We start from the raw sequence: 6933 nt of genomic DNA, 5'->3' as shown, positions 1-6933 counted from the left end.
ACACACACACTCTCTCACACACACACACACACACACACACACAAAGCGCTCGCACAAAAGCCGCCTCTTATATACGCGAACACTGGACTGAGCTCTCTTTCTCGCATTCTTACACATTCGAATGGACAAATACACACAGAATTATATCAAAATATCCCTTAAATACAATCGGTTATGTCTTAAGTGAACGTAAAGAGTTGAGAAACAAAACAAAGGTGTATTGGATCCGTGCATTGACAGCAGCCGCTGCCGCAAGTCATTATAATGTTAATCAAAGAACAAAAGAAAAGAAAATCCCTCACTGATCATGACTGAATCACGTTTGTAACCTCAGTTTATATTTTATTTGCCTGTTGTTCGGCGCTGACTACTGTAATGACAACGTGCATCTGTGTATGCGATTATTTTGGAGCTGCGTTCCAATATAATTTATCCTTATTTAGGGAATAGGCCTATTCTATTTTGAGCTGCAGTTTGGCATAACTGCATTTATGGAGTTGTTGCCCTGCATCATATTTGTCAACACTCAACTATATGAAATGTAACATGATGTGCAGGTCTGGGGGCGGGGCCAGTGCGTTAACTGCATTAAAATATTTTAATTGCGCAATTTTTTCATAACTAATAAAGTTAACGCATTAAACTGACAGCCCTAATATATATATATGTATATCTTTATTATATATCTTTTATAATACGTTTCCAGTGCATGTGATTGTAGTTCTTTCCCTTACTAAAGTCGTTATGATTACAGTCATGTATCTTTTCTTTTAAATCAGAGTTTGTAATGTTGTGATTCTCCTTATAGCTGGTTGGTTTGGTTCATGTGTTATATAACTCTTAAATAAGGGTTTCCTTATGGGAAAGTGAATGTAAATAATACTTGCAGAACAGCAGCCTCAAACACACGTCGCTTCACAGCGCTCTTCTGGTGCTCCTCATACTGGAGTGTGTTTCTGGCCTCTGCGGTCCTCTCTGGAGTCAGTCACATGATGAATAATTAATTCATCTGTCACAGATCACTGATGGACAACCAGTGTTTCTCTGCAGCTGCACTTCTCAGTCTGTCTGTGTGTTCTCACATTTGACCTGCGTCTTCATCTTCATCATCTTGGCACTTGACGTCTAATGAGTCTCAGCTCATTGTTCAGTGCCTTTAATTGTTGTGCTGTTTAAGTGTTGTCGCTCTTAGTGATGCACCGAAATATCAGTAACTGAACATTGATTTTTGAGGGAAAACATTGACCGAAACATGACTGTGTTAGCATCTATTTGTTGATTAACAATATCCATTTCTCATTTTTTTAAGTGATCTTTATTTTGATGAACTGATATTTATTTATTTGAACCAAAGATCGATCTTTTAGTCTGTTTAGTTTTCAGTTGATGTGTGAACAAAACTTCACTAAACATCATTTGTAACTTCTGCCATCCAATAATCGCAGTAAGTTTTGTGCTTTGTTACTTTTGATATGAAACAAAGTCTCAGAATTTAAATTATGTCCATTTTATCACTAAATGCAATCAATATGCTGGTTTGTGGCTGACAGATCTCTTCCGCTTTACTACTAGTTACAGCAGCAAATAAACATGAATGAACAGCAGAAGAAACATAACTCGCTGAAATTAAACATGAATCATGTTTCAACTGCGGAAAGACGTCAATAAAACAAATTGTGAACAATATGTCAGGAAAGACGTTCAGTGTCCATAAACTAGATAGCATTGTGTGTGATTGAATAAGCCTGTGATGAGAGCAGTTGTTTACGACAGGCGCGTGTGAGAGCAGATGAGTGGAGAAACTCTCACAGGGGTTTGCTGTGGTGGAGCACAACGAGATGGTGTTAAGATTGCTCTGGAAAACAAGAGAGAGGCTTGTTTGAGTGCAGGAAGATAAAACATGCTGTTTGAAACCAGCGTTCGTAACATCAGTGCTATTATACGAGACGTGACAACAACAAACGTCTCAAACTCTTCCACAGTCTTTATTGGATTAAAGCAGACAGTTTTATTCACCTGTTCTTTACGCTGGGTTGTGATTTCCTCCGGGTGAGTGTTTGTGTGTGTGATTATAAAGCGGATAGTTCCGGTGCTTGATTCTGATTGGCTGAGCCGCGTTCGAAGCTGTTGTAAATTACTCTACAAAGTAACATACACCTTTGTTTACATTTGTCTGTTGCTCGGCAACCACTTTGTAGCAACCACAACTGTTTCTGAGGAGCTACATTGTTTGGTAGAAGAATACTGTTTTTATTAATATCATTACACTTTATTTGCTCTGTTTTATTTTGTGAAATACTTCTGTGTGTTGCTCGGCAACCACTTTGTTGGAACCACAACTGTTTCTGAGGAACTACATTGTTTGGTAGAAGAATACTGTTTTTATTAATATCATTACACTTTATTTGCTCTGTTTTATTTTGTGAAACCTTACTACGTATATAGAATAACCATTTTATAAAAGCAATAACCCCCGTGAAGCTTTGCGTTGTGCCTAACAACGCCCCTTAGCTGTTATAAATTCACTGTAAACCACGGCTTCTTGGGGCTTATTGCTTTAATCTTTACTCTTCGTAAGCATTGTGTTTTCATCTGTATGGCTGAACAGACTCTTTAAATCATGAAGGTCATGGAGCTGCACCATATTTAGTATAATCATCACTTCCGGCCTTCTTGGTTGTAGATGATGTCAGCACGATCCATAATAGTTTGTGACATCAGATTACTTCTTTTAGTTATTTATGTTTTCATAGGAGAAATGAAGCTGTTCAACAGGGCAAGCGGCACCTTGTTGTTCCTTCACAACGAGGCACAAAGGTGTTTTCCAGAACCTTCGCCTAGGGCTGCTCGATTAGGACAAAAATCATAATCACGATTATTTTGGTCAATATTGTAATCACGATTATTTAACATGATTATGAGTGCGCCATATGACCAAAACTTGATATGAATGATTTATTTAAAGATAGAGATATATATCAAATATATATTTTCTGTAAATAAGGTTGCTATGACATCTACAATTTAGATACTAGCGAAATGCCACAATTCTCAACACCCTGGAGCACAAAACCAGTCATAAGGGTCAATTTTATGAAACTGAGATTTATGCATCCTCTGAAAGCTGAATAAATAATCTTTCCATTGATGTATGGTTTGTTAGGATAGGACAATATTTGGCTGAGATACAACTATTTGAAAATCTGGAATCTGAGGGTGCAAAAAAATCTAAATATTGAGAAAATCATCTTTAAAGTTGTTCAAATGAAGTTCTTAGCAATGCATATTACTAATCAAAAATTAAGTTTTGATATATTTACGGTAGGAAATTTACAAAATATCTTCATGGAACATAATCTTAATATCCTAATGATTTTTGGCATAAAAGAAAAATGTATAATTTTGACCCATACAATGTATTGCTGGCTATTGCTACAAATATAGCAATGTGCTGTTTATGACTGCTTTTGTGCTGCAGGGTCACTTATTGATTAATATTAAGCACACAGGCGGCAGCAGGAATATAGCTGCTGTCACTTTAAGAGCCGCATGGATCTAATTCACTGTTACACACGTGTTTTCATTCTCAACTCTTTATGTTCATTTATTACATAACCTTCACCCTCTCTGCTCCTGCAAACCTCCATCAGGACTGACGAAACCATCACAGCTTTTCCACCCCGCAACCCTAAACCAATGCACTGGCAAAACAACAGTAAACAAAAACGGCACTTCTCTTCTGCTCGGTTTTTTCTCATTTCTAAACGTGGCACTAAATGCTGTGAATCCTGTGTGGCTGTTATGCTCCTCTATTGTAAATCACCTTGGATAAAAGAATCTGCTAAATTGCAAATGTTAATTTTTCATCAGTGCGATCGAGTGGATCGTGTCATAACTGTTATTATTGTGCCGCAGGAGCCTGCGCCCATGACTGAAGACCTGCTGGAGGAGCAGTCGGAGGTTCTGGCCAAACTGGGCACGTCGGCTGAAGGAGCGCACCTCCGCGCCCGCATGCAGAGCGCCTGCCTGCTCTCAGACATGGAGTCCTTCAAGGTGAGCTGTGTGCTCGTCAGTGAGAGGCCTGAAGGTTATGGTAGCACTGCATGCTGGGGTCAGACATGAGCATCTCCACATGCACAGCAGACCATCAGCGTCTCCTTTGATTTGTGTCCTCGCAGCAGATCGTTAGGTCTTGTCACCCGTAATTCACTGTCAGTCCAGCTGATGTCTAAAAGCGTTCTGAGGAACATCACCTCCAGCGCCATCCAGCCTTATGTTCACCTGAAGGGCCTGAAATCACTGCTGTGGGTAAACAGTGAATTACTAGTAAACACCAGACCGCTGGATGTTCTTCACTGCTGTTGATAGTGCAGATGTTATTGTGTTATGTTTCTGCTTTGGACAGATGATTTGGCTTTATTAAAGCCTGAAAGATTGTTCAGTTCTGCTGTACTTATATGAAGAATGTGATTAGAGGAAGTCAGTGTTTTTCTCTGCATCAGATTAAAGCAGCAGCGGTGCGAGCGGACCGAATGCACAGCTTTCTATGGAAGCCCGTTTCCACCACTGAATAAAAATTACTAAGGCAATTGTGACTTTTTATCTCACAGGTTTTACACTTTTCTGAGTTGTGTGATATAAACTGTAATATAAACTGTAATTATATAAATTGTAATACAAAAGAAAATGTCTCCTTTTCTTCCTCAGAATTGGACTTTATGACTCGCAATCGCTAGTTTAGATCTCACAATTATGAGAAAAGAAGTCAGAAATACAAGATATAAACTGGTTGCAAGAAAAAAAGTCAGTTGTGAGATATAAACTCATAATTGGAAAAAAAAAAAAAAATTGAGAAAGTCAGAATTGCGAGTTTGTATCACAATTCTGAGAAAAGAAGTAAAAAATGTGAGGAAAAAAGTCAGAAATGGGATATATAAACTCAGAGTTGCAAGAAAAAAGTCATAATTGCGAGTTTTAAACTTGTAATTGCAAGACAATATAAGCCTTTTTCCCTCAAAATTGGACTTTATATCTTTTTACATCTCGAGTTTGTTTCTCACAATTCTGAAAAAAAGTCAGAGTAAACTCGCAATTGCAAGAAAAAAGAATTGCATGAAAAAAGTCAGACTTGAGAGATGAAAGGTAGCTTTTTTGGACGGTTTTTATTCCGTGGCGGGAACAGGCGTCCATAGATTTCTCATGCCAGTGCAGAAACGAGAAGCTGGCTCCGCATCCACACGACAACAGCGAGCAGATTATATAACGCATCCTCCTCTGCCAGACAATGGCTCCTCCTGCTCCTGTCTTCAGTTCACTCAATCTTTTATAGCGTTCACCTTTTAAAAACGCCGCTTGGCAGAAGCCAAAGGGAGAAGCATCATTCATTTTCATAAGCACCTGATTTTCCATCCCTCTCTGTCGGATAACGGCGAATTATCCCGCAGCGTTATGCCGTGGACAAGCCCCAGAGATTAAGGAGCGAGCACAGCCTCATTTCCCACTCCTCCTTGCGCGCTATGAAGCCAGAATGCTCGTTTTTGAGCACCGGGGGGCGAGACCGATGTGGAAAGGTGACATTTTGTGTCTATTTTGCCTCGCTATAGCCTGTTCAAATGCCCTACAAAACGCTCTAATTTCCTGAGCCGACACACCAGCTCGTCTTATTGCAGCGGCGGACCGCTGTGAGCGCAGCCGTCGCAGTAAATGGCCCCTTTAGCTGAAGATGGGCTCTAAATTTAGCAGCAGTGCTGTCTGTAATTGTGCTTAGCCAAGCATCATTTGGCATTTTGGCTTTAATTACCATCTCCCTCCGGGTGGAGAGCAGAGAGAGCCCAATATGATGAATGGGGCGTCTTATTGTTGACATATTTCTGTGCGACAGTGCGGAAGGCTGACGTGAAACTGAGGAGTTTATCGCTCCTTCTACAGTCTAGAACTGGTTTGCTCAGGACTGTACAGTGCAATGAATAAATGTACTACAGAAGCACGTGTGCGATAAAGCTTTGCATGTGTATGAGCCCGTTTACAAACCTGTTGTCCAACAAAGAGATTTATTGTCACTTTTACTCCAAATTCACTTCATATCATCAGTCGATTGTTTGAAATAACTTCTTTTTGTGACCAGACATGGTTTCAAATCACAGAATGAGGCAGAAATCATCGAGGGCACAGATAAACCATATATTGTCAAAATCATGTGTTTGTCTTCATGTTTGATCAGTTCTGTTACTTCTGTGATGCATATGTGGAGTTTATGCGCGAGGGCGCCCTCTGGAGTCCAGTATGAATGAAACATTACGTTACGTGTGTGGTCACAGCACCCTATTTTTGGTAAACATAGGAAAGACAATACTTCTCTCTAAAGAAACAGGAGGGTTTTTTTGTCTCCCAGTGGATGCATATGAACTATCGTCATTGATATCGTTATCACTATAAATACCAGAAAATATAGTGAAATATTTTTAAGTCCACGTCGCCCATCCCTAGATGTTGCTAAGATGTTGTGGGTGGTTGCTGTGATATTTCTTTATGAACGATCTGTCTGAAGTATCAGCACAGGCTGATGTGAGGAGTCGTGGTTTATGCTGCTTGCAGTGTTGTTGTGGATTGGCTGGTTTTTGGAAGCAGCACACAGTCGAGATCTGGCATGAAATGTGTTTCTGTGTGTAAGTCTCACAGCATCATGTCTGGTCGGTGTGTCTCTCAGTAATTATGGAGCATGAGAGCGCTCTGGACTTCAGCGACTGATGGAAAGGTCATCCTGAGGAAGTCTGAGTCTGTTGCTCATTTACAAAAGAAGTGTGTGATGAATCGCTGCCGTCACATCTCACTGATGCTGCAGTCACACACCAATAAATACACAACCAAATAAATAAATAATCAATCACACCAATAAATACACAGTCACACCAGTGATACACTTTATACACAGCA

General features: G+C 39.8%; 1 pseudogene; it reads left to right on the top strand.

Moving 5' to 3' along the window:
* Positions 1-6933, top strand: part of LOC107685455 (rab3 GTPase-activating protein catalytic subunit-like) — a 55816-nt pseudogene that overhangs the window by 26408 nt on the left and 22475 nt on the right.

Source organism: Sinocyclocheilus anshuiensis, unplaced genomic scaffold, assembly GCF_001515605.1.
Source record: "Sinocyclocheilus anshuiensis isolate Anshui unplaced genomic scaffold, SAMN03320099.WGS_v1.1 scaffold661, whole genome shotgun sequence".
Taxonomy (NCBI): Eukaryota; Metazoa; Chordata; class Actinopteri; order Cypriniformes; family Cyprinidae; genus Sinocyclocheilus; species Sinocyclocheilus anshuiensis.
This window is presented reverse-complemented; position numbering and strand designations above follow the sequence as displayed.